Source organism: Falco punctatus (genome assembly GCF_963210335.1).
Source record: "Falco punctatus genome assembly, chromosome: 3".
Classification (NCBI taxonomy): Eukaryota; Metazoa; Chordata; class Aves; order Falconiformes; family Falconidae; genus Falco; species Falco punctatus.
Genome location: NC_137582.1, coordinates 30,982,003 through 31,008,589, shown reverse-complemented (window position 1 = coordinate 31,008,589; position 26,587 = coordinate 30,982,003). Strand labels below are relative to the sequence as shown.

General features: G+C 41.4%; 1 protein-coding gene and 1 long non-coding RNA gene across 3 annotated transcripts in view; one reads left to right on the top strand and one right to left on the bottom strand.

Moving 5' to 3' along the window:
- The first annotated feature begins 107 nt into the window (after nt 1-107).
- The window catches only part of PLEKHF2 (pleckstrin homology and FYVE domain containing 2), a 33,969-nt gene continuing 7,489 nt past the window's right edge, over nt 108-26,587 (top strand). The window contains exon 1 of one of the 2 annotated variants that reach the window (XM_080379466.1): nt 108-1,279. The gene's annotated coding sequence lies outside the window, so the exon portion shown is untranslated. Of the gene's footprint in view, nt 1,280-10,672; nt 10,819-26,587 lie in introns of those variants that run through there. The other variant, XM_080379465.1, reaches the window with a different exon arrangement.
- On the bottom strand, nt 5,292-6,423 carry LOC308060567. The gene is made up of 2 exons (XR_013926785.1): nt 5,582-6,423; nt 5,292-5,543 (listed from the first exon to the last, which is right to left on the bottom strand). It is a non-coding gene; the product is annotated as an uncharacterized lncRNA (long non-coding RNA).

Here is a 26,587-nt window from a genome sequence, read left to right as displayed (position 1 = left end):
GTTCAGTGTGCTGAGTTTTTTCTTTAATGTCTTATCTTGATAGAATTGTTAAGTGTCGAACTTCACACTTCTGCAAAGTGGAGCTCATGGGAAACAGCAGATGCGCATGAACTGTAGCTGTCAGCTTGCTGGCAGTAGTTGTTTGTTCTTGAAATATTAGGCTGATACCTCTGCTTCACATGTCTGCCAAGTCATATGTCCTTGTCTGAGATTACTTTTCTTGTCTTTCCTGTAGTAACAGCAGTATGACAGAATTCTTCTTGGACAAATTCTGTGCTAATGGATACTTTTGACAGTTCTGACACTTCACTGAAGAAAAAGAAAAAAAAAGACTGCTTGCTTTGTGCCCAAAAGCAGTTACAGTAGATGCCTTCTAAATCAGCTAAGCAGTTCTGTTCAGTGCAAGGAGCAGACTTCTCGCAAGTAGTAATGATGCTTCATAGTTGGAAGAATGAGCACGTGTATTTGAATGCAAGAAAACTGTCAGGAACAGCTTTAGCTGTTTTAATTATGTAGTTAATGTTTATGTAGAGTTTCAGAATGGTGCAATAGAGCTGTAGTACAGAAACTAATTGCATGCTGAGATTGAGCATTGATGTTACTATAGGTAGTAGGAGGATAGCTTTACAGTGTAGGAAGAGAACCCTTACACAGTTTTCATCTCCAGCTCAGCTCTATGCTTAGCTGGGCTGTATCTTCCTCCTGGCCTCTTGGCTCTCTATTGTTGCCCACAGCTGTCATTACAAAGCTGAACTCGCTTTTCTACAGTACTATGAAGAAACATATTCCTGAATGTTCCGGGTCATTTTAGTCCGCCCTCTCTGTAAAGATATAATGCTCTGTTTTTTTGGTGGGAAATTACCAGGAGCTTTGTACTCAGCATCTCTTAGGATCAAGGTAAATATTTTTGTCTGATTTGTTATTTGGTGAAATAATAATTCCTAACATGCAGCTTGATTCAGTTGCACAAATCCGGTAGTTTATTCTGACCTTGTTCTTTTAAATAGCAGCTTTTCCCAGAGATTTTTATGTTTTTTTTAATCGGGGTTAATCTCCCCAGATGCTTGGTTGTATAACAGCATCCTGTATTTTAGTGTACAATGCTACGTAATGAATTTCTGAGAACAGGATTGGTGGGTTTTTTAATTACAGAAACTATCAGCATGGTAGAAATCTTAGGAACCCAACATTCAATCCTTCATTTATTGATTTTATTTTATGTGTTTGAAGTCCGTTTGTGATACAGATCATGGTTAATTCTGCAGTTTCCTATTCACAGGTAAGACATTTCTCTTTGAATTGTTCAGCTCAAGATCTCTGTTTCTGTATTACTAAAGGTGTAATAATCAAGGTTGATAACGAACCTAGAAAAATCTGTGTATACTGCATCAAGAGTATACTGGCTGTTTTCTAAAAGTAAAATCTTAGCAGGCTCTGTCCACTTTTCAAGTCAGCTGCTGTATCTTACCATTGGTGGGTTTGAATGTGGCAAAGAGGTCTGGTGAAAAGGAAATATTTCCTTCCCATGCAGGCATCGCAGCTCTTCCTGCCAAACGAAGAGCAAAGGCTTAGGCTCTGTCGCTGCTACCAGGCCAGCTGCGTATTCGCCCTGTTTATTTTGTGTTCTGGAGAAAGCGTTACAAATGTCTCTTTCTGCAGTTGGTCCTTGTCTTGTTCTGAGCATGCTGAGTCAGGACAATAGAGGCAGCCCTGTCTGTCCCCTCAGAAGCAGTCGCTCTCCTGTAAAGTTAACTTTTGGCAGGGGCGCAGTACAGTAAGGAGGAAGAGAAGGGAAACCACGCAGTATCACCAGTACATCGAGTTGCTACAGTGATATCTTGCTTCCAGGCCACAAGGCCAGCGCTTTGCTTCGGTGTTGAAGTGGAAAAAATTTGACAATGTGCTTACAAAGGCATCAGTGGAAGGGCTGATTTGTTCTAGTGTAGAAAAGAAGCCATGTGATGCGGTGAATGGTTAGTATGGTGAGAGGGACTTCTCAGGGAATTAGTAAACAGGATATGGAATAAATAAATTCAAGTTATGACTTCAGTCACAAGAGAGTTTTGGGTACGCTCAGAAAGTAAAGCAGTACTTTGAATTGCAAGTGACAGGAGGCTGCTTGAATAAGTAATTTATGTCTCCTTTGTATCCTTCAGGGGAACAGCTCTCTTGGATGGCCATGCCTGATTCTGTCCTTAGGGACAATGTTGTGAGTGCAGGCATTCAATACTTGTCAAACAAGTTAATTTGTCTGCTTTTGCTAGTATTATCTCCTTTTATTTCTCAATAGCAATTGGTGCCATATAAGAAATTCCATTCATCAGTTCTGATAATTTATAATTCTACATTCAACAAAAATTTGTCCTATTTCTCCTTTTCGGAGATTGGTTTGGTGGATTATTTTTTTTTCCTGATGTGACAAAATATTTTCTTATATTGGTGCTAACTTACTGCTTATTGGTATCAGAAAAGCAACTAGCAAATCTGTTGCTAGCTGCTAATTACATATTTGAAAAATATTTCTATGTCTAATTACCCTGGTTCGTGTAAAGCAGCAGCCTTGCAGGTATCCTCCTCAGTGACCTTATGTGTTTTCTCATCTTTGATCATTGTCTTGCTTGCTTTTGGTTAAGCACAGAATTGTATCTCCATTTTTTTTCTTCAGCGCAGCAGTTCACTGGAGTCTGTTCCAGAGTCTCTTTCCACTTAGACTTGGAGGTTTAAATTAGCAAAACATAAGAATTGTATTAGTCCTGTAACAGATGGTAGTATTTTGTCCATGGTAAGTAACAGCTATGGGATCAAAAGTCCTGAATGAACTGAAACACATCAGACTTCACATGCCTGGTGATCTTGCAGTTTAATTGGTTTCCCACTTAGCTATACAAGAGTCTTAGTAAAAGAAAATTCAAGGAAAAATGCAAAAATCTCAATCGTTGCTTTTGAGAAATTAATTCTACAGGTCATCTCTGTTTCTCTCATAGCGTAGCATCTGAATATTGGCATCTTATTTGGGCCCTCTCCAGTGTCAAACCATTCAACAATAACAGAAAATGCTTTCCAGCCATAAACATAGGAACTGCTGTACTGCAGAAGGGGAGGGCTGTGCAGTTTTGTCATGTTTTTCAAAGGAAGATACAAGAGGAACCTTTTAGATGATTATGAGCAGGCCGCCAGAATAGTGAGGATTTTTTTTTCTTACTGCTCTGATGCCAGGGTAAGAACTACAAAGGTTTAGTTAAAAAAGGATTTAGAAGGGGATACAGTGTTATGCTGAATGTTCTCAGAACCTGTTTTCCATTGTGTTTGCCGGTGGCAGTTGTGCATTGTCAAAACTGTTTGTCTTTCAATTGTCAAAACATCTCCACCTTTTTTCCAACTTTCATGAATTTTGCTCTAAGTCTACAGGATTTATTTTTTTTGAAGTGTGGCTGACCCTCAACCACTTTGAATCCATTGAAGCTGGTCCAGTAAAAAATTGTGATAGATAACAGCCACAGATACGTAAATCAGAACAAAATATATATACAAGCAGTCCTTTAAAATGCTTCAGGCTATACATTGATTGGTATTTGCCTTTATAGACAGGCTGCAGATAATAATTCACTAGTGTGTGTTCTCAGCTGAAGCAAATGGTGTTCAGCACTCTGCTCCAACAGGGGCAAGTTATATGGCTCAATCTGGATATTTTAGATTCCCTGTTCTAGGATAGGCCCCTCTGTATCTGCACAAAGTCAGAAAGGGAGTATAGATGTGCTTTTCTGTTTCATGGATAAAAAAGCTGGGAGTCTTTAAAGAAGGATGCTGGGTTTCTTTCTTCATACTAGAGGGGGGAATTCTGAAACCTTTAATTGTGCAATAGTAAGTGGTTAAGGGTTTTTTGTCGAGTCAGCAGTAGAAGACAACTTGTAAGTGGTAGCTACGCCCGTATAACCTGCTATAAGGTCTAGGAGCAGCTATCCAAGAACTGCTGTCTGGAACAGGATTATTTTGATCTGTGTGTTTCAGGCTGAGTGCACTCCCTTCTTACTCAGGCCATTCAAACTTTCTGTTTTATTTATCTAAAGACTGCAGAGGAATAATAAATAAATAAATACGTAAAGGTGTAACTGTCAGTCACTATCCAGAAGGCTGGGATTTACCTAAAACCAGAAATCCTTTTTTGTTGTTGTACATAATGCACAAAATCCACAGCTTATTTCAAGCTGCAGGTAGACAGTGTGTGACAATGCAGGGCATTTTTGTTAGCTTAGATCTAATTTGTCCTTTTATTAAATTACCTTAGTTGTAGTTCATCAGCCTAAACATATTTTTTTCTCTTTAAGCACCTAATAAATCGGCATGCCTGCTTAACCATCATATTCACTGACAACTTAATAGGTTGAAAGATCTCCTTTTTCCAAATAGCCACAAATGCGTGTCTTCTGTTTGCTTTTCCCTGCGGGCAGTACCTTAGCGGGAACGAATCAGGTCAATTGGGCATACAGATCTGTTACGCAAACATCTTGATGATTCCACTCAGATATTCAGTACAGCATCATAAAAATAGGGCTGAAAGGGACCCTGGGAAGTAATTAAAGTACCAGTCCATCTATTAGCAGAATCAACTGTAGCCATCCAATTACCCATTTTATGGATGAAATGTTGTGCATAAATGGATTATATTATGCATTAAATAACAGGGGTTTTTTTTATTATTGTCAGAGATTTGGAATTTTTAATTTAATATAGGTTAGGAAGATGGCAGAAAGGACTCAAAATGATTTTTGCTTTCAGTTTTTCCCCAGGATAATTCTGAAGCGAGATAAAGGATGTTTTAAATCGTATTGGGGTGCCAGTGGAGCAAGGAGGGCAATGCATCCACAGATGACTCTCAGGGCTACAGTGACTGCCATCATGTTTGCTGCCTGCTACTGCTTGGTCTTCAGTCTGTGCCAATGAGAGAGGGGCTGTGGTAGGGATGAGAAATTTTGTATGCTGATTATCTTGTACCGTTTTCTACATCAGAATCACAGTGCTCTGGAGAATCAAAGCCAAAATGTTGGGGCTAGGATGGGGAGATTGTTTAGACTTGTCTCAGTCTATAGTTTTTTTTTTTAAAAAAACAAAAACACAAAAGCATAAAAATTCAGAGCATGTGTGTCGTTTCGCCAGTGTATTTAGATGCTGTTCCTTGACCTTTTACTGAAAATAATCAGTTAAGGCTGACATGTGAAAGCTTAGATTTTGTAATTTCACATCTTTAGTTACCCGGGGCAGAGCAAAACACTGTGGTCTCAGACATCCATGCCTATTTAGATTGCCATGCTTAAATAAGCATAAAATTAAATGAAAGGGAAAGAAAACCACTTTAAGGTGTAACACTTGGGCTTCTTCAGTGTCAGAAAGACCACATTCCTTCAACAAAGTTCCCCCTAGAACCAAACTCCCTCCATAGGAGGGCTGGGCCAACAGTGGGCATGTATAAGGGGCTTCATAACAGACGCGATGGTTGGAAATGAGGTCTGAACTGTAGCTACAGAAGTTGCATGAAATCTGCCTGCCTGCCTATACTACTTTTTGTGTAGTGTGAGTGAAGGACATGAGCAACTAATGTGAGGCAGAGGAGAAATTCACCCTAAAATCACAGTGCAGATAACTGCTGGCCAACAGCTGCCACTAATCTTTACAGACCCCTATCTTTCAAGCTGCTTGCAGCACTGTCTGTGGGCAGGCTCAAAGCTGTCCCGGTATGGGCAGTCTGGTGTTTCTCTCATCACCACATCGTACAGGCTCTGGATATACAGTGTCCTTCTACTGAGTCCTCTTGAGCCCCTCAGCAAGCCAAGAACAGAACAGTACAGCTGGGTTTCCACAAAACACAGCCGTGGCTGCTGTCCTTCATGGGCATCCCAGGAACCCAGGAACGGAGACTCCAACTCAGCTTCCTTGTAGCACTTCCAAGGCCTCATCACGCAGAAAGGTGCCATATCCACCAGGAGACAGCTAACCTGAAGCTATCGGGGATGTCAACAGGCTGATTTGTGTGACAGCTTTTCCCACAGGAGTTGTTCCATGATGCAGCAGAAGATTCACAATGTGTTTGTAAGAGGTGAGATGGACTGGGACAGGCCTGGCTGTTCCATTTGTCACCTGCAAGAGGAGAGCAGCAAGCTCTGGTGTCTGCTTCTGAGGGTGGGAAGTAGGCATTTATGTGCCTTTAAGATGTGGATTTAGGCCTCAGTCCATTGGGTAGCTTTGTTGCAAACTGTTCCTAGTGGGATGGAGGTCTGAAACTCCTTCCCTGCCAGTGCACAGTCAGATGCTATTGCTTAAAAATCCTGAGAGATTCAAGTATAGCTTAACATCTGTTTGTCATCTTCTAATGTCAGGACATGTAAAAGCACCCTGAAAATTTGTCCATCTGCACTTTCTTAATTGAGCTATTGCTTGTTACTGCCCAAGCTGAGCACAGGAGTTCACCCTCTTAAACCACAGCTCTGGCCAGGAGAGTTTAAGGATGGAATTCCAAATTTTGGTGAACGGTTTATTCAGAAATGAACACATGGGACTGTACTCCTTCTGTGTTTTGTAGAACCCTCCACAAAACCAGACTAATATGATTTGTTATACTTCACAAATCTTACAGTCTAAACTTTTAGTGAGGTAATATGCTTTGAACTGCAAAAATTTTATGCCTTTAGGGCACTTGGAAAGCCAAAAAGGTACAAAACTTAGCACCTATTGTAGTTTTTGCCTTAAAAAAATAATCTATCTTATCAGATTAATTTCTAATAAGGAGTAGAGAATCATCTTTTGCTTTCAGCTATGCAAGTTTAGAATTCAGCATTGTGGATTATTAATGAAAGCGAAAGTTTAAAACTACACGAATATTTGCAGGGACAGAACGAGACACATCCATTCCCAGGAAATGAAGAGTTATTTCTGGTTCAGCTTCTGTGCCCTTTCTTTTCAAGCCGATGGCTAGCAGTTGGGCTGTGGAAACTGAGGAAAAAGAATGCTATTTGGAAGAGAACTGAGTTTCTGCAACAAAAATGGAATGAACACCATTAAATAAAAGGTTGTTTTATGTTTATATGATTTTCTATTATAAACATCATTTCTAGGGAAAGGCCGTGCTTCTTGTAGCTACTTCTTTGCCAAATTCTTTCATATCTTAGGTATACAATGAGTGCAACCTCTTGGTTATGATGAATTCTCATCATATGAAAACTCAGAGCACAAACAGTGGATTTTGTTAGTTTTCCCTTGGCTGATCAGAAACTGCCCTCAGATAGTTCCAAAGGGATTTTGGATATACAGATGGTAAGCAAAAATGCTTACTGTGTCAAAACCAGCAATCCCTTTCTGTCAGTGTCAGAGAAGCGATCCATCAGAAAATGAGCTTGGTTTGAGTCTTTCTGTTAAAATATTGTTAAATTATTACATAAAATAAATTCTGATAAAATGTTGAGCGTTGTGTTAAATGGTTATTGCTGAGTCTTGTCTGTATGGTATCTACACCCAAGGGGCAGAAAGAAAAAGCACTGTATTGTAGGTTATCTTGATCTCACTTCAAAAATAGCCTAGCAATTTGCAATTTAGCTGTTAAGGGAGGTTAAAATGTTAAACTCTGGTATGGTTGTACGTGGACACAGCTCAATCAAAAACTGAGAAAAAACCTACAGATAACCATCTGAATTCAAGTTCACAGCTTGGGGCTAAATTTACAGAACACACTTAAGCAATTTTATCCCAGAGAGGCTGGGAATCAATCTGCAGTCTGGAATCTGAGTTCCCAAGTTTAGTTTCTATTGTACATGCACAGATACCGGCTCTCATAATAATACATCAGTGCAAGCTCTTCATTATGCAACAGTATATGTAATTTTAATGCAACTTGCAAAACCTTTGCAACAATTTTTTTTTGAAGATATCTAACAGCCAGAAATTCATATTACTAACATAAACTTGACAAAATATTTTTAAATTATATAAAATTACAGATGGTCCTCTTTTATTGGACATGTTGTTTATAATATGAGAGACGCAAATGTGCATTTTCACAGAAAAAAAAAAGTCCATACATTTACACATTTTTATTTTTAAAGGGAAATGCTTAAAGCCAATTATCGAGTTATGTTCTTTTGACTGCCTCTTCTCATAAATGTTACATGGAAAGTAAGAACCATCATATATAAATTTTATGAGTGTTAAATAGATTTCCATAAAAACAGTGTGAGAATCTCTATTTGTCACTCAGCTATTTCCATTGCAACTGTGATCTGTTTGCTACTAACAACATTTTTTTTCCCTATGCCAAGAGTAAAATTCTAACCCCATGTTGGCCCAACTGAAGGTAAAATACTTGTTGACCTGAGTTCTGTTTAGAGAACCAGGGTGTTCAGAAATTATTAACGGCAAGTTTCCACGGTTCATCTTTGGCTCTGGTCAGCTGGTTAGTGGGCTGTGGTGGGTTTGCCAAAAGCTAACTGCTCAAAGGTTAGCAAGCAGGTGTAACAATTTTCCAAATACAAAATATACTCTTAGGTTTGCTGGATCCTATTAAATGAACAGAAATAGATGATGGCAAAATTTTTGTAACATATATATTTATAGATAATATATATTCCAATTTATTTTGAAATTATGAATCATTCCATCATTGACTAATGAATTTCAAAAGAATAAATAAATCAACACCTGTTACGAAAAAAAGAATGAGATTAATTTAGGGATTCGTTATTGGCTGGTGTCTATTAAGGATCATGTTAATTGCAACCTCTATCACGTGAAACCCACATTCCTCCTTCACCCCCCAAAAGAAGACGTATTAGAAGCTCAGTTAATGAGATAAATACGTAATTGTGCTATTTTTACTTGTTTTTCTTAAGCCTCCGCTAGTGGTCACTGTTGGGGATAGGGCACATAGTTAAGTGGACGTCAAACCCCACCTACGGCTGCTGTTGAGTTTCAAGAAGAGTAGCCTCTTTTAACCATTATGAAGCTTTTATTGTTTTTTTTAAATTATTTTTTTCACCTATTTCTGTCTACAAAAAAATGAACAGATACCAGAAAAGAGTGAGGAAGTTATGAGTGGAAAAAGAAAACTCATATATTTTGCAGAAATGCTCTAAAAAAATAAAGTTGTGGGTGACAGGCAACATACATGGGTCTACATCAGGGCTTACAAAGCTACCACAATACTGTTTAGAGAAAGAAAGAAAAAAAAAGAATAAAAAATGTTCTTCATGCATGCTTGGTTTTCTAACTATTGCTTGCTTTCTGCTTAGAATCCAAGCGGCTTGCCATGGGTTTCTTGTCTTAGTGGGAGATTTGCTCTCCTTCACCAGGCGCTTCCTGCTTAGCACCATTCATTGGCTCTTCATCAGGGTCCACTGGAAGAGGTCAGATCTGTCCTTGCAGAAGAGATGTGGGTTCAGCAGCTGTGCTTGCTTTGGTTCCGTAGGAAATCCACTCACGGAGCTGGGAACATGTCTGAATCTATGTTAGTGGTCTTTTACAGCTGTCCGTGTCACTTGTCACACCCCCACACAGAAGCTTTTCGATGTGTTCCACATCCAGAAGCCACGTCTGTCACATTTCTGTCCTTCAACAGACGCAGCTCGGGCTGAACGCTGGGTGGATTTGAATGGGGAAGCAGACAGCCAGGCCAAGCTTTGGAGTGGGAGGACAAGCATGCTCAGCCCTCCATGTCCTCCTGCTCCCTTCCCTGTCTCCCTCTCCCACTACAGGAGGGACCCAGCTCCATGATACAGCTCTTACCTACCCGTGTCCCTGTCTGAGCTGGGATAAAAATTTCAGATGAAAGTCAGAAACTCCAGTGGGTTCACTGTTACCACTGGAAAGCCCCACCACCTAACTACTCTATTTTTTTCCCCTCTGAAAAGCCAACCGTACTATTGCTCAATAATGTGAAATTTGGAAAACAAAACCCTGCTATATTGCATGTAAGTGAAACTTTCTTGAAAAAAAAAAAGCCCCTCGGGCCATTTTCCAGAGCACAGACTTGGCCACTGGAGTAGCACCACAGCAGTGCCTGGTGCTACCATGGGAGCAGCTGAGCTGTGTCCTCTTCTGTCCCGCTCCATGGCTCCCCAAAACACCCTCCCACTCTGGTGGTGCCCATCGACGCCTGGAAATCTTAGAAGCACCAGTTAACTGCGGATCTGCTGCTCTGTCTGGAGACACTGAAAATGGCCATGGGGAGGAGGGAAGGGGCTCCTCGCATCCCTGACCCGACCCAGGCAGCGTTTCTGGTGGGAGTTATACCAGACGACCTGATCATAGTTTCTCCAACCTGGCCAGTAACTCTTCAAACTAAAACATGTTAATAACTTCCTTCCATGTGCTATAAAAGGCTTGTGGAGGGAGAGGTAATGAAAAACATGACCATCCTTATTTACTCCTGGGAGAAAATGTCTGGAGCCGTGGATGGACCTGGGACGGTGCCCAAAGAATGGAAATACGGGTTCTTTAAAAAAACTCAGTAAGGTAATGCTCTCGTGTCCTGAGGGTCCCTCTTCCACGAGGTGCCACTCGTGGGTCGCGAAGGGCCGGGCCCTCCCCGTCTCTCCCCACGCAGGGCGGCCCTTCGGGCCAGGCCAGCGGGGCGGACGGCGCCGCCGCCTCAGCGCTTCCCGCCGCCTCAGCGCTTCCCGCCGCCCGGCTCCTCCCAAGATGGCGGCGGTCCCGCCCCGCGCGGGTGGTGTCCCGGAGCCCGTCCCCCGGCGGCGGGGTGTATGACCGCGGCAGCGCGGGGAGCGGGGCTGGCGGCAGGCGGGCGCTGGGGGCGGCAGCCGGAGCGGAGCGCGCCGGGTGAGCAGCGCGGTGCCGGCCGCGTCCCAGGTGGCGGGATTCGGCCGCCGGGGCCGGTCGGGGAGGAAGAGGGAAACTTTCCTGGCGGAGCCCTTCCCCGCCGGGGCTCCGGCCGCTTTTCCGCGGCCATGTTGGGAGCCGGGGGCTGCCTGGCGGGGAAGGAGCTTCGCCCGGTGGGAGGCGGCGCCGGCGGCCGCTGAGCGGGGCTGTCCCGCCGCGGGGCTGGGGCGCTCCCGGCCGCCCGCGGGGCCACGGCCGCTTCCCGCCGGGAGGGAGGCGGTGGGGCGGGAGGGAGCCGGGGAGGAAAGGGACGGTGGCGGCGGCGGGCGCTGGCTCGTCCCCGGGCGCCGAGGGAGTTGCGGGGCCTTGGAAACGAGTTCGCCTTCGGGGTGGGGTGGGACAACAATGACAGCGGCCCCGCGGTGTTACATAAGCGCCTGGAGCTCCCCAACTCGTGACTGGCGCCGAGGCCCGGGCGGCGGCGGGACGGGACGGGGCGGAGGGCGCTTCCTCCCGTGGCCGGCACCCGCCGCCCGCCCGCCGCCCGCCGCGGGGAGACCCCTCGCTCGCCCGCCGAACTCCTCGCAAGCCAGTCCCCTGAAAAGTCCTGATGCTGTGGTTAGAAAACATAAAAAATAATAAAAGGCAGCGGAACCGCGAGCGGTGCGGCTGCGAGCTTACGGTGCTATTTTCTTCTGTGAGACTCGCCTATTTTGTGGAGAGGAACGTGACTGGTCCGCTTCAGATATATAAGGCGCTTTAGCTGTTGTCTGAAAGCGGTTGAGGGAAAGGCGGACACGTGTTTTTCCTCTTGCCTGATCTGAAATGCTGTGTGCATAGACACCGATATTTATAAATGGCAAAACTGCTCATCGCAGCAAAAAAGCGACGAGCGAGTCTGCAGAGCAGCACATCTCAGTGTCGTCTTTGTCCCCTCTAAGAGAAACGGCTGTAGCTCCAGCCTGGATGTGAAACACGAGTGCAGTAGTTGTTGGTAACCAAAATGACCTGTTATATGTCCTTAACCAGAGATCGAGGACTCCTTTGCCTGTCATGTGGTTGAATTGATAAGAGTGGTTCCAGAAGCTTCGTTGGATCCTAACTCGGGCTGTCCAGTGTGCCGAGTGGGTACCGTGGGGGTTGATGCTGGTTTGGCAGACACTGCATCTGAGGCTGCAAGGTGCCTGACAGCTTAACTTCGAACAAGGTTAATATAGTAGGCAAAGCGAGTCTAAAATCAAACCCACAACACTGGAATCGGTTTCAGAACTGAGGTTGCTGATTCCTCTTTCCTGAAATAAAGAGAACTTAAATACTTGGCTTTCGAGTTCTAAGACTGTTGCGTTATTTTAGGGATGGCTATCTGAAAGATATAATGATGGCAGCGTAATTGGTGCTGAGGGCCTGCAGATGATGTGCTTTGTGTGCAGTCATCGACATGCAGAAAGGAATTGGTTATTTAGTCCAGAAGGCAGTGTTCTTGCTTTTAACCTATATAATCTAAATACTGTTGACTAATCAAGTGGGAAATAAGAATCCCTGGGTAGTTAAATGTCTCGTGTATCAGCTGCGTTTAACAATTTCCCAGGTGTTTTAGTGCTGTGCTGCTTAATGTTGAAAACAGCAGTGATAGTGGAGTGTTGTGAGCTTGAATCCCAAAATCTTGCTTCTGAATGCAGATTGGCCATGTGCTTTTGGAAGTGTCTGAGTTTTGCTGTGTATAGAAACCCACATAGAGAAAGTCCCTCAAACGCTCAGTGAGTAGAAATTTGGAGTTGGAGAAGCTGGGTAAGTTTCTTCTGTCATACCCTCTGGAGAGAGACAGAGCAGTGTCTTTTCACCTAGAAGCAAGTTTTCATTAGATGCAGTGATGAAGTAATTCTTTAGCAAGAGCTGTGTCCCGTTTCCCTTAAATAATGGGATAAGACTTAACTCTAGTATTACATACATCCCTGGACTAGCAGAAGATCTGCCCCTAACATCCTGATGGCATTTAGTTTACAAAAATATATCATTGGCAAAGTGGTCTTAATATTCAAATGGCATGGTGACTTAGGTTTCACTGTTGCTATTAGTGGATGCAGGAAGGTTTCAGAGCAGTAATGAGAGGTGGAACTTCAAGTTTTCAGGTGAGGCATGATATGACAGAGCTTGGTACAACTCCTTTACCTCTCCAAGAGCCAAGTGAGGGCAATAGAAGCAGGGTACAAACACTGGTTTTGTTACACTTGCAGCATTTTTGGTGCACACCAAAGTGGGCTAGATGTGTTAGAGTGAAAGCTTATGGTCAAAGTATGGCATGTAGATGGGGGCAGCTTGGAAGCTTTTAATACTTGCAGATGCAATTTTGTGAAAATACATTTGTTGGATAAAAAGTTGGAAGGGGTGGTCAAGCAAACAAGTGGCATGCAAGTTTTTGTTCTTAAAGGCCATTTATTAGTGGGTGAGGTCAAATAAGGAAACCCCAGCATTAACAATGGATATGTTTCTTAGATGTTGATTGGGAAGGCTAACTACTTGATTTTTGTATTAAGAAATTAAACGTTATTCTGTACTGCTTCAAGTTCTAAAGGTTCATTTGTGACTCATTCCGAGCTCTGTTGATATTCAAGCTTACTTTTCCGTTTAATTCATGTAATTTTGTTAGAATTATAGATGGTGCTTGTGTGTATATATATATATATTATTTTTTTACTACTGTCAAGGTTTAATTCAGTTATTTGATGAAAGGATGATAATCTTGGAATTGTTCCAAAAGAGAATACATAAAGTGCAAAACCAGGCTTTTGAAATAGAATCACATATTTAAACATTATCCCTATGAAGTAAATGGCAGAGTTCGCTGTTGTAGAATAAGTTTTGTTTTCATATTTAGTGAAGGACTTGTTTTTACAGTTGAGGGGGATGAAAAGCTACTCTTTAGATAGGTGTGGTAGAACATGTTTAATATACTGAGGATTATTTTAGCAGTCATGAGCTGTAAGATGTGATGATGACTGTGTTAGCAAGTAGCGTCCTGTAAATTTGAGCCACATCAGTCGTCCTGTTGAAATAGATGAGTCCACTTGCATGAGAAGAGGCTTGACTGAGAGTTGTAGGACAAAGATTCTCCTTACATGAAAATAAGTATTATTGTGCAGAAGTGTTACTGAACACAAGGGTGCTTCATGTTTGTCAGCCTGTTGCTTTCATACTACATAGTAAAAAATGCGCTGAAATGTTTACTTTGTTTTTTAAAAGTTGCATAAATAGGTAAGAGTGCTGCTGGCTTGGACATAATGTGGTTTGTGTTTTGTTTTGGGGTTGTGTGTTTTTTTTTTTTTTTTGTTTGTTTTTTAAGCCTGCTGGTGGTTGTAAATAATTTCAGTATTTTAAAAATTATTTGGGAGTGACTTTGTTTTCTCTTTGCATCATTATGTTTTACAATACAACAGCATTAAGCATAATACACGTAAGTGTATGTAATGTAGCAGGATTTTGGCATTTTGTATAAGTTTAAAATAAGAACAAATAGTTGAAAGTTAAGGATTTCAAATACAGGAATATGTTCTCTACACACATCCCAGCTCCTAAATGTAATAGCATCACAAACAAGCAGTTTGTTGCTGTGTTGAGATGCAATCTCTTGAGAAGTTGTACTGGTTCAAACAGATACGGGTAAGCTGCTAGATAGTGATGTATCTGATCTTTCTGTCAGCAGCTTTGGCTTTCCCTAGATACCTCTTGTACTTCAAACATACCATCTAGAGGTAACAGTTTTGCTTTTAAGTACTTGGTATGCCTTCTACAAAAGGAAAAGTTACAGCATGTTCTTTGATATTTGCATTTCTAAAGTGTATGCGTAATTTGTTAATGCAAATTAATATTAAAGAGTGTACTGTACATGCTACTCTTCAGGTTGTCCGATAGCATCTTTCTCGAAACAGTGAGCTGTGCAGGTTAACTTCAGTGCAAACCTCTATGCAGCTTCCACAGTTTCCTCTAGATCGTCATCTTTGCTGCAGCAGTGAGGGCCTAAAAGCAAAGGAAAATGGCCTGCTGGATGAGAATCATGTGGGCCACAAGCCCCTGCGGTATTCTGGACGGTGTTTATTGCACTCAGAGGACTGGGTTGTGCTGAGTGCTCTAATGTCTGTACTCCAAGTGCTTTCTGCATAACTTTAAAATGCATCAAACACATTTGACAAGCAGTAAAAGGGAAAAAGGCCAGTGAGTACATTTCCCAGGAAGGCCACCTAAAGCAAACTGTTGTGATTATGGGGTTCTTTCAGGAAGTGACATTCACCCCCACCCCCTTCTTTAAACTTCTTCTGACTTAGCTGGTAAATGTAAAACTTTTGAGACTGAGATTTTCAGCGTACTTCTGTTCTGAAAGCTCTGTGTTGACAGTGATCCTCCCTCCTCCCCCTCCTTTCTGATGTAAGTTAGCAGCATGGAGACAAGTGAACTGCCCTTTTAACACACAGGTTATGACTGCAAAGCTGGTTACGTGACTGACAAATTTTATTTATGGTGTCATTGTTAAAGCTTTCCTTTTGGCTTTTGTTGATAGCTGTCAGATGTTTGTTTTCTAGACCTTCACTGTTCACCCATACATCACCAGGTAGCAGCATGTGGTATAAAAAAGGGCTTATGTCCTTTGGTCAAGAAAGAGCAATTCAATGCATGGCTTATCACCTTATATATTTTAAATATTGCTGGATAAATAAATTTTAAGTGTTGCTGGGGGACCGCAGTGACAGGTCCACGACTGTAGCGCTTCAGTATTGTCAGGCTTCCCGAAAATCACAACATGTGGTTTGTTTCCAAGCCCCAAGCTGTGTTTTGGCTGCCTGTGAACCCCTGGTTTCTGCTGGGCTGGTGGTTTTCAGCCTGATGATAGCCCTGCTGTGCGCATGGCTACTGGGGCTTGAGCCACTTTTTGGTACCAATTTGAGTGACTTCTTTAGGAGGTTTAGTTTAAATGGTAGGAAAAAGGTTCCTTGCAGCCAGCCATACTTGCCCTTAGTCTGTTCTTGCTGGTGAATAAGTGTTAGAAATTATTTGGCACTTTCTTTTTGAGTTAAGAATTTTAAGGAATAAATATGTCTGAACATGCTGGAGTTTGTACTGCAATACTGAAAATACACTGTAGCAGTGCTTTGTCTGACCCTGTTAGGTAGTGGCCAGCTGCCTAGCCTCCTGAAAGTATTTCTACAGTATAATATAGTATTAGGGTTGATCCCTAAATAGGAGATTTCTTACCTTGAGTTAAGAGCAGCAGCGAAGTTGAAGTGATTGCACCTGGTTAGAGAAGGAGGTTGAGTGTTGTTACTTGGCTTGTGTATTGTGTAGTTTTGTGGAAATGCTTGGAATTACTGAGCTGGTAAAAAAAAAAAAAAGCCTCTTTATTATGCAGCTTCTTTTCCTATAACAGGATAGCTAAGTTTAAAGGACACATGCATGTGAAAATAATATTGATATAATAAAATGAGATAGTGATGATGTGGTTATGCTACTGTGCTTGTAAACTGTGAGACTGCATGGGAAAACTTTGCTCCATTTTAAAACATGGCTAGCTAAAAGCAGAGGTCCTTTTGTGTTGCAGTTATTGGTAGGAAGTTAATTGCTCTTTGCCTAGCTTTGGCTGCTTGGTAACTCTCTCTGTAGCTTGGTCGTACTATAATCAATTACGTATAGTCTAGTCCTCGTTAGGGCTGCTAGTAAAATTCGGTAACTTCTCTCATAATGTTAATAAAAGTAAACTAAAGAAAACCTATTACAGAAAACTTGTTTTTTAAAGCATGGCTGTTTTAAGTACCTGTGCATAGCAAAAGGGCATAAGCCAATGAGCAAAGCCAGGTGTGTCATAGATGTGCATTCATGAAGAAAGGGAAAATAAAATCCTGTTAACTTGGGGAAGCTTACTTGAACATGTAGATGTTCTGGTAGCTCTCAAGTGCTAAAACATGCAGGTGCTTTGAAATCTAGGAGGTGCAATTTTTAGTGTATACTTGCGTATAAGAAATACACATTGGAAATCCTATAAATGTTCTCTACTTGTAGGTTAAAGAAGCAGCATGCTGGCAAATACTATTTATTTCAGTCACTGAAGACCAAATCCTCTTTTTCACATTGACTGAGAGACAGTCTTGCTAGCTGTTAGCAAGTTGCCTCCACATGTGCTCCCAATACAATAATCTGTAACAACAACAAACCACACAACCAATCTGGTTTTGGAGAACTGCTTGCAAGATGGATTTGGCAACGCTTCATCTTGAACAGCTGTATCGGGATCTGTTTTTCCTGTACTTATGATGCTGTGTCCCTTCCCCGAAAGAATTTAAGTAAGTCTGTTTATTTCAAGATTTAAAAGGTATGTTGATGCTTGTGGCTTCTCTTCATTGTGCCGGGCTGGCAAAAACTTAAGGCAGGATCTAGATTGCTCTGAAATTGGTCAGATCCTTGTGATTGATTTTTCATGTCCCTCCCCCAATCCATTTAATGTTAAGCGTGGTGGTATTTGTGTATGTAAAGTTATTTGCTAGCCCAGGTGTCCAGGTGGGTGCCCCGGTGCTGCTGAAGTGGGCTGTCACCAGTTAAGCTGTTCCTTCACAGGCAGCATAGATGGGAAGGGCACACCCGGCGCCTGTCCAGGCAGCCTGGAAGGGAGGGGTACATCGCTGCTGCCAAACTGGAAAATAACATTTGCTGGGAGAGACTCTTCAAACAGCTAAACAATTGGAGTAGGGAAACATTAAGTTGTAAACAGAAAAACTTACTCCAGTTTTTGGTATCACAGCCTGGTCAAGTAATCCTTTAAGCATGGGCCCATCATGGGTTCATGTCTGCTGGAGCTTCTCGAACCAGAGCAGGATCCCAGGCTCCTGTCCTCTGCCTTTGACTTTTCCGGTGCATTTCAAAGGTGTTGGTCTGTTGTCTGTGTTGTTCTGGTGGCTTTTAGCTACTCAGAGCTGTGGAGAATTTTGGAAGGAACTTGGACGTTTTTGGACTCAGGATCTGTGGAATCTGGTTTTGAAACTATTCTCGTGTATGTTCGCAGTACTTTGGTTAAGATGAAAGATGCAATTTGCTAGTAGCAGAGGCTAAGCTAACCACTGCTAGTGCTCCTAAATACATGCAAATGGAAAGTTGAAATACAAGGGCATTTTCCCATGGCAGCAAAGATTTGATTTTAGTATTGGATTTTTTCAGTTGATTGTTGTTGATTGAGTAAAAGGTCACATGTGTATTACAGTTTTTATATATACGTGGGGATATATATATATATATAAAAAACCATAGAAAACCTCAGCCTTTTTACTTATACCCATTTCAGTATCCATATTTGCTGGATCTTGCTTTCTGTGCTTTGACAGATGAGTTTGATGTCACACTGGAAACACTGGTCGTGGTGGGTCAGGCCTGCCTGTTCACCTCTGCAGAACTCGAGCTTTCAGGCTTGTGTGATTGGGGGGTTTTTTGGTTTTGCTTCTTTTTTTAATTCCTTAATTCTAGCCATTACCTGGTTTACACATGCGTGTGCTGGCTACTTCCTCTTTCACGGCATTAAGAATTTTCTCATCTGAATGGCAGCGGTTCGACTGGCAGTACTGTGTTTCACAAGGGCTGTTCAGAGCTGTGTAAGCCTGTAGTGGTGCTTGGAGAGTGCTCAGCTTGTTGACAGACGGATAAAGGACATGGAGATGAAATGAGTTTAGGAAGTTGCTCCCTTTGCTCCTCCAGCCCTTGATTACGAACCAGGTGGGGGGTGGAGAACTGCATGTTTCTTTCCAGCAGCAGCTCTGTCTTTATTATGCCAAGAGACAAAACCAGTATCAGCTACCATGGTTCATTATAAATAGAAGTATATTTATTATAAATAGAAGTATATACTACTATAAATAGTAGTAATAAGCAGCTGATTTCATTAAAAAGCTGGATCTCTTACATGTGTATTGCTCCTGGGCTTCCACAGTGAGGCTTCTTCTACGCCAAGAGACATTCAAGGACTTTTTCCAGTGAAGCTGAGGGCAGAATACAACCACTTCCAGTTGGTCTAGGAGTGGGTCGAGGCTCTCCTGATCAGTTGCTTCCCTGTGGTGTGAACCCTTCAACACTGTTTGGGTTCTCGTCTTCTGTATTTTCTGTTGCTGCCAAATGGGAGAAGGTAGTGGGAACAGCTCTGGGACTCAGCAGTTCTGTATTTCTGTGTCTGTTTAATGGGTGCCACATGTTTCTTGCTTGGAGCAGGGGTGCTGGCATTTATGGCACGTGGCGTTACAGCTGAGGTGGTTCTTCTCGCCTTTCGTGCAGGGCGGGCTGCAAACTGGCCAGACTTGTCCGGTGGGGCAGCCAGCTTCCCCATGACTTTGTTTTCCTCAGGTCCCCTCTATGATTAGTTAGCATTACAACTCATTCAGGACGTGGGAGCTAGTCTTTCTGTTTACAAGCAGGTTAAATTGGTGTCCTCTTTCCAGCTGAGGGTTATTATGTTAAATACCAAACCTCGTGAGAAGCTAATGTCAGGACTTGGATGGTTTTGCCTTGATACAGCAGCTCAGGCAGTGTACTGGCTGTGAGGGAGGGTAGCCTGGACAGTAAAACAGCATTGCTCTGCTCTTGCTGTGCTAATACATATGCTACTTGGCAAAACAGATAGCGTTTTGCTAAAAACAGCTTTTTGTATCCAAACTAGCTTCTGAGTGGGCTGGGGAATATAATAATGTCATATATCTTGAAAGCTTTACCTAGAAATTATCTCCATCCCCCAAATGGAGTTGGCCTTTCTCGGCATTCCTAGCTTGATTGCATAATGGCTATTGCAAATTTGGAGAGTTAATGCATTTGCCATGCAGGTTTGATAATAAAGGGTTTTTTTGTTCATTTAGTCATTTACATTCTATGAGCAATTCTTGCACAACTGGTCAATTAAAGTGAAATGGCAGTCCTTTATAAGTTGGAAATCAAGAGTATACTAAAATTAACTGCAGTGTATTGAAAGAATTTCTAAATTGTAAATTGTTAGGCAGTTAAAACAGGAATTTCTATGTTCTACCTTCAAGAAGAGCTTTAGTAGGACTGGACTTGTGACAGTCATTTGCAGCAATTTAAAAACAAAACCCAAACATCTGCCTGGGTTACTATGGTAATTATAGGTTTATGAAGATACCTGACTAAACAAATGCATGGATTTGCTTTTGTGATTTATTTGGACATGACTAAATGCTGGACTGAGAAATAATCTCAAGATTTCTAAAATATTTCAAGGCAGAGTATTCACAGGTCGCACAGTATGAAGTAACGTGGTTGCTGTTAACATATTTCCAGCATGGTTTCTGTGAGCCTGTGGCTGGTGCCAGAACATCAGCCAACAGGTTGAGACAAATGAAAGGTTAAGACTGGTGGTTTGTACTGGATATACGAGTGAGGGAGTGAGTTAGCTCATCTGTGTTTCCCCACACTGCAGCCATTGCTCCACAGGCTTGTGCAATGCAGGAAGCAGTGTCTTCACAGTGGGGAATTGAAAAATCACATTCACGTAGAAAACATTGCCCTCAGAATCATAGAAATGAGACTTGGGAGAGGTCCACACATTATCCATTCCACTTTCCTGCCAATCTAGTACTGATTGATGCTTACACTGTTTTCTCTATAGTATTGGGATGAAAATGTCACAAGCATCTTTGCTTCCTTGGCGTAATCAAAAGCAGCTTCAGTATTGCCACCATCCTTTTCCATGTTTCAGCTTGCTGCTTTTTTTGACTTTATTAAATGCCAGTAATTAATAAGGGTGTGAGAAATGGTGCAAAGAGGCAACAGCGTACACTGTCTTAAGGAAAAGGTAATTTTTTGTGTGTCTGTAAATAAAGTCAAAAGTTTCTGTCCCGTTACCAGTACCTTTCTGAATGCTGCAGCCATTAACCAGATTACTCAGAAGTGCTCCTGGATAAAGATTGTGTTGAAGAAGTTAAGAGAGGGATCTTACTGCCTCCTTTCCTGCTGTCATCTCTACCTTAATATAGTCGCTGTAATCTCTTGGTCCGTGTTATTTCTTTGCAGTATCGTGATGCTGCTTTTTGTTGTTGTTGATACTCCTGTCTTTCAGATACCATCAGGGTTATCCTCTGCATCCTTACCAGCTGGTTACAGTAGCAATAGCAAGACAATTTGCTAAATACAACAGCTTTGGGAATACTTTTGTGAGGAGAATTATTAGAGAACTGCTTGTTAGAAGACTGTATTTCTCTTTAACTGACAGATGTTGTCTTATGTTTTAAATAGTACCCAGGACAGCACAGCACAGGCATTTAGTTGTTACTGACATGTCAGTTTTTAGCAGTGATGAAGACCTTTAGAAAGTGTTTATCATACTTCTATCTCCTCTCAACATGATATTTTTGGGGGGTCAAATGTCTTTTAATTTCACTTTATGTTCAAATTGGTCTTTTTATTGTTTCATAAGAAGCAACTGGTGAACAATGGATATATAGAATCAATATTAAAACTTGCAATTAATTGTTGTATTTAACTATAAAATATAGAATGAAGTACTAATTCATTAATGGGTTAATGGATACTTCAAACTTTGTTTTCCTCAATATTTTACACACTGAATGGTAGAAATAAAGTTTAATTAAATACCTCTTGCTGCTATTTCTGTATCATGTTTAATCTAGCTCTTGTTATTACCTTTATGGTCCTTGACATGTAGTGCTGACTTGTGTGTGAATGTTTGGATTCTGATTACAGCTAATCAGATCTAAGTGCATAGAAAAGCTTAATTTTGCCAGTGAAGATGACACAGTGAAACGTTCAGGACAAACGAATGGTATCATCCTTCTCTGTATATATTGAAGGAGGCTGTGTAGGAGGTGGAACTAGTGAAGCCAAAGTAAGATTTAAAACTTAACGCTGCTTTCTCTTCTGTATCAGAAACTTAGAAATTCTAACTGCTGTGCATGTGTTTATTTCAGCAATTTTCCACACTAAAACTATTTTCAAAGCATTAGACATTGATGGCTTCCTTAAACAGGTTGCACTTCAGAAATTTACACTGTTTTACTTGGCAGTGGTGCAGAAAGTCAAGTGTTGCTCTGAAGAGCAATACATCTAATATTAATAGAGATTGGAGTACTGTATTACAGTACTGAGATGCCTTCATAGCTGAAAGTTTGTTCACAAACAGTAGCGATATTACCATTTCAGACATAGCTTTAAATCAGAGGGATGCGTAAAGGTTCTGTGTAACCTAATTGCTTGTGTTTATTCAACTGTAAGTCTAATTAGCATGTCTTCCTTGCATAGGCGAAGTGCAAGAGGAAAGCTGAATTAGTCTGATGTGATAATATACCAATTATTTGAAACCTGTTACAAAAAATATATATGTATATGTACTAAATGACTGATTCTGCCTGATGAACCCTTGGTTTAGAGACAGTGTGATGTTTTCCTCTGTAGATCCAAAAGATGAGTTGTGTTACAAACCAGTTATTTAATGCACATTAGATATCTGGTCTGCAGATAGTTTTGTCTGTCTTAGGTTTACAGTTTACTTGTTTCTGTCTTGTAATTGATCTTCTGTACCTTTCATGTACGTTTAACTTGACTGATAAGTATAATAAAACCAAGATTCAATTCTGTTTTAAATCTGTTTTATTCAGACCCTTCGAGTTGTGGAGTCAGACAGGATAAAACCTTTAACTTTTTTGCCTTTTATTAAGTGACTCTGAACAGAAACTCTTATTATGAAACCTGTGTTACCCTTGGGCAAGAAGGAAAATGGGTTAGTTTGAATGTATCTGGTGAAACATGGTTGCTGATGTTGTCTGTATGTTCAGATGCAGGTGTGAGAACAAGGGCTCTGTATGACAACTGGGTAATTACTTAGAAGTTTATTGGGTTGTAAGGTATAATGTGCTTTCATTTAGACCTGCTATTTCTACCTTTTCTTTCTTTATTCTATTTCTTTTGTATGCCAACGTTTCTGAGTCTTCTCTTTGCTGTTCTCTGCATTTGCTTCACTGCAACAATATCTACATCTCACTTCATCCATTCCACTGGTGTGATCAGATACTGTGGTTAGTGATGTGGGTTTTGGTTTTTGTTTTTTATTGGACTTGTGTTACTGAATATGGCTTGGAAACATCCAGAATCTGCTGCTGCTGCTTTAGGACTGGATGGACCTCTGTGTGGTTGGTTTTGAGCTCTTGTACTTTTTCCAGCAGCTTAAATACTTTTTCTTTAAAGCTGTCACCTTAACTGTGAATATATGTAGTAATGGATGAGCTGCCTGCATCTTGATACCATGGCTCTGAGAAATCTAGATTGCCTGCTTTGTATTAATGCAATGTGTGAAATGTTGTTAACAGCCTAATTGCTAATTGTAAAGATGATGATAAATGAACTGGCAATTATGGCAAGGGCAGTAGCATTTTCCTCCCTTGAAGGATTGTTGAAGAAAAAGAATGCTAAAAATTATGTGCTTATTAATTAATGCTTGTTAGCAGGGACTGTGTACTGGACAAGACTTGTTCTTGCCCAGGCCAGAAAGTAATGGAGCACTGCAGGTTCTGCTGTATTGCTGAAGAAACTTGGGAATTGATGTTGCATCCCTCTCTTGCATACCCTGTCCTGCAGTCTAAACGGGTGCTTGCCGTGATGGTAGTATGCACTGAGCTGGGGTGAGGAAATGTTTTTGCACTGAGCTGTATGCAGTCTGCATCACTGTGCCGTAATAGCTTTTTTCATCTCATTTCTCCCCTCCAGCACCTTTGTGTTATTTGTGGTTCGGCTCTCTGTGATCATGTGAGCTGCTACACTGCTAATGTAATAGTAGAAGGCTTTTTCTGGCAGTGTTGAATTAGGTGTAGCTATGTAAGTCAGGGTTGCTCAGTATGTCTGTCTTCAGCTATAGCTATTCTGTGCAGCTTAGTCAGGCCTCAATCGAGAGCAGAGCTGGCATATAGAACAAACGTTCTTCTATTTTACGTAAGACCTGTAGAAGCGCTGAGTCCTGGCAGGTGGTTGGTTTGGTCACTGGGATACAGTGGCAGAAAGAAACAATTATGTGGGAAGTGACTTGTCAGCGTACAGCAGTCCCCAAAAAATTACTTTTCTGCTGCTGTAGCCTGGAACGTTAATAAAAGTAGTAAATATATTACTACTTCAACATGGGTTCTGTTTTCGCTAAGTGGGTAACTTGGTTCTTCAAAGGCTTCAGTAATACCCAAGTTTGCTCACTTTGAAGATGACTGTTCTCTCCAACAGGATACAAATGCAAAACTGGAGTGGAATAGGGGAGCAAGATGATCTTGGTACGTTCAGAATTGTTATTTCTGTAGAAGCATCTTGTGAGTAAAAGTAGAAATAACTTGGTGTCAAAGACCATTCTGCATATGGTAAAGGAGATGGGGCTTTCTGTATCAAAAAATATTTTGTCATCTTTAAGTAGTGTATTATGCTATGGAGATGAAAGCCTTTGCCCAGGGTCTTCATTGTGAAATGGGCTTACTGAGAGCATGTGTGAGAGGAGGAGGACAAACTGAAGGTATTGCAGCATTTTGAGAGTTGAGATCTATGTATTCGAAAAGGCTGCTAAACCGTGCTCGTGGTGTAGCTCTATGTAGCTGATTTTTCTTACAGGGTCATCTGTTTATTTTTGTGAAGTTTTGATTAGCAGCTGGTACTACACTGCAGTCTGGACACAGAAAATGAACCTAATGTGGTGAATTGATGGTCCTTATAGACAAATAGGGTCATCCTTGCGTAAGGGCCTGGGGACCTTTGGGAGTTTGTGTGCAAAAAATGTGAAACAAGTCGAATGTGCTAAAAGTCTGAACAGCAGGTTTAGAGGTTTTTTGATTTAATAGCATCCGTAAACTGAGACTATGTATAAGATGCTCCCACTTTTCCCTCAAGTGGAGCTGTCTAGCCCGTCATGTTGAAGCCCATGGTTCTGGTTTATTCCTCATCTGCTTTGGGGAAGATTTGAGGTATGTTTTCAACAGTTTGCCATCACTTGGGAATTGCTTTGCTTGATAAGGTCTTGAGATCCTGCATCTTGAGGACAGTAATCCAGTATCTGCTTATTACAGTAGCCAACAGTAGAAACTTCAAGAAAGTTTCAGCTGGCAGAGAGGAGGATATTGCCACCCAGTTCCAGGGCATGATCTCTTATCTCTTACAATATATCTGAATATGCTTTAAGAAGAGATTATTGTAATTTTAAAAGGCTGGTAATTGATAACCTTGCGTAGTTTTTGGACCGTGACATCTTGGCGTTAAAAGTTCCTTTATGTGTACAGGCAGTGTTTTAATTTAACATCTCCTTGGTCTGTGTGCTCTTGGGTAGAGGTGCACTTTTCCTAACTTTAGCTCTTGTGACTTGGGGGATGGCTTCTCTGTTGTATTCTGGTCTGTTTTTCCCATGTTTCTTTATTATTTGTAATCATGATACTTCCCAGGTAGTTTCTCATTACCGTTTCTGAATTGCCTTCCTTTCTCAGAAAAGGCTAGTGAAGGTGAATAAGCATTAGCATGCATAGGATTTCAAATGGATTTTTAATTTTTAGTTCTCTAAAAATTTATGAGAAAAATGACAGAGTGCTTACTTTTTTAAAAGTCTAATCTATTAGTGTCGAAAATAAAATTCATGCCCTGGAAAGGTGGAATAATCCAGCAGCAGTCTGTGGTTTTTGCTACCTTAATTGAGGCTGCTAGGGGAGAATTTGTGAAACTTTATAGATGAAAGTTTCAATCTAGAAGAGATGAGATTATCTTGTCCTAATAGTCCTTAACTTGCCCTGAATTCTTGCTTTAAATCCAGTCAGTAATGATTTTCACAACAAGCTGAAAGTGCGGTCTTCAGCACAAGTTCTGGAGTCATGTGTCTTGGTTTCAAGCCATAATGATTATTAAGTGATCCTGGTTAGAGTTGTTTTCTCTTAGGTCATCCTAGAGAACAGTTAATTAAAACCTTTAGCCTTTTCTCCCACTGTTTTCTTCTCCCAGTGACTTGTATTTTGAAAGCTTTCATGGTGACCTTGAACAGAGTTCGCTGTGTATTGGCAGGGAGCTCAGAGAGGCTGAGCTGGAGTTGTGGAGCAGTGAGTGCTTTCCTGCAGGTTGCTGTAACTTCACACCATGAGCTTTGCTGAAACCTGTCAGTGTGACTGTGGGGTTTTTTGGGGGCTGGGGTGTGTGTGTGAGGGAGTGGGTGTTCCCCCTTGCAGACTAGCTAAAGCATCTAAATCGTTGTAATTTGCAGATAGTGTGTATAAAAGTGTAAGTTTAGAAGTAGCACATTGATTTGTACCTGCAGAAAAGTGTATTCTCTTTGCCTGTCCACTTTGCACTCTTTTGACGTATTTCCTTCTCCACTTCATAGAGAACATGGGATTACTAAATAACTTTAGACTGACCCTGTGACTGAGTCCTTGTTTTTGAAGTCCGAAGCAGCTGTTGGTCTACTTTGGCACTTGCAAAGGCTGTTTATTGCTAGTATGTTGTTAGATGGGAATGGTTATTTGGCAGTTAATGGCAATTAACCCTCATTCCAAATCTTGGGCTTTGGCAGTCAGATGCCTGAATTTGGTTTTTGAGCCTAGGATGACAACAAATACACAATAAAATTTCCTGGCTTATCTTTTGCATTCCTTCCTTAGTACTTTCTCCTTGGTAGATAGATAATAGTTGGGGCAAGCCAAAAGCATTTCTGCAGAGTGGCACCTCTGCACTAGACAAGGCTGTAGTAGAAGTAAAACTAATCACCCAAAAAACTCACTCCCAA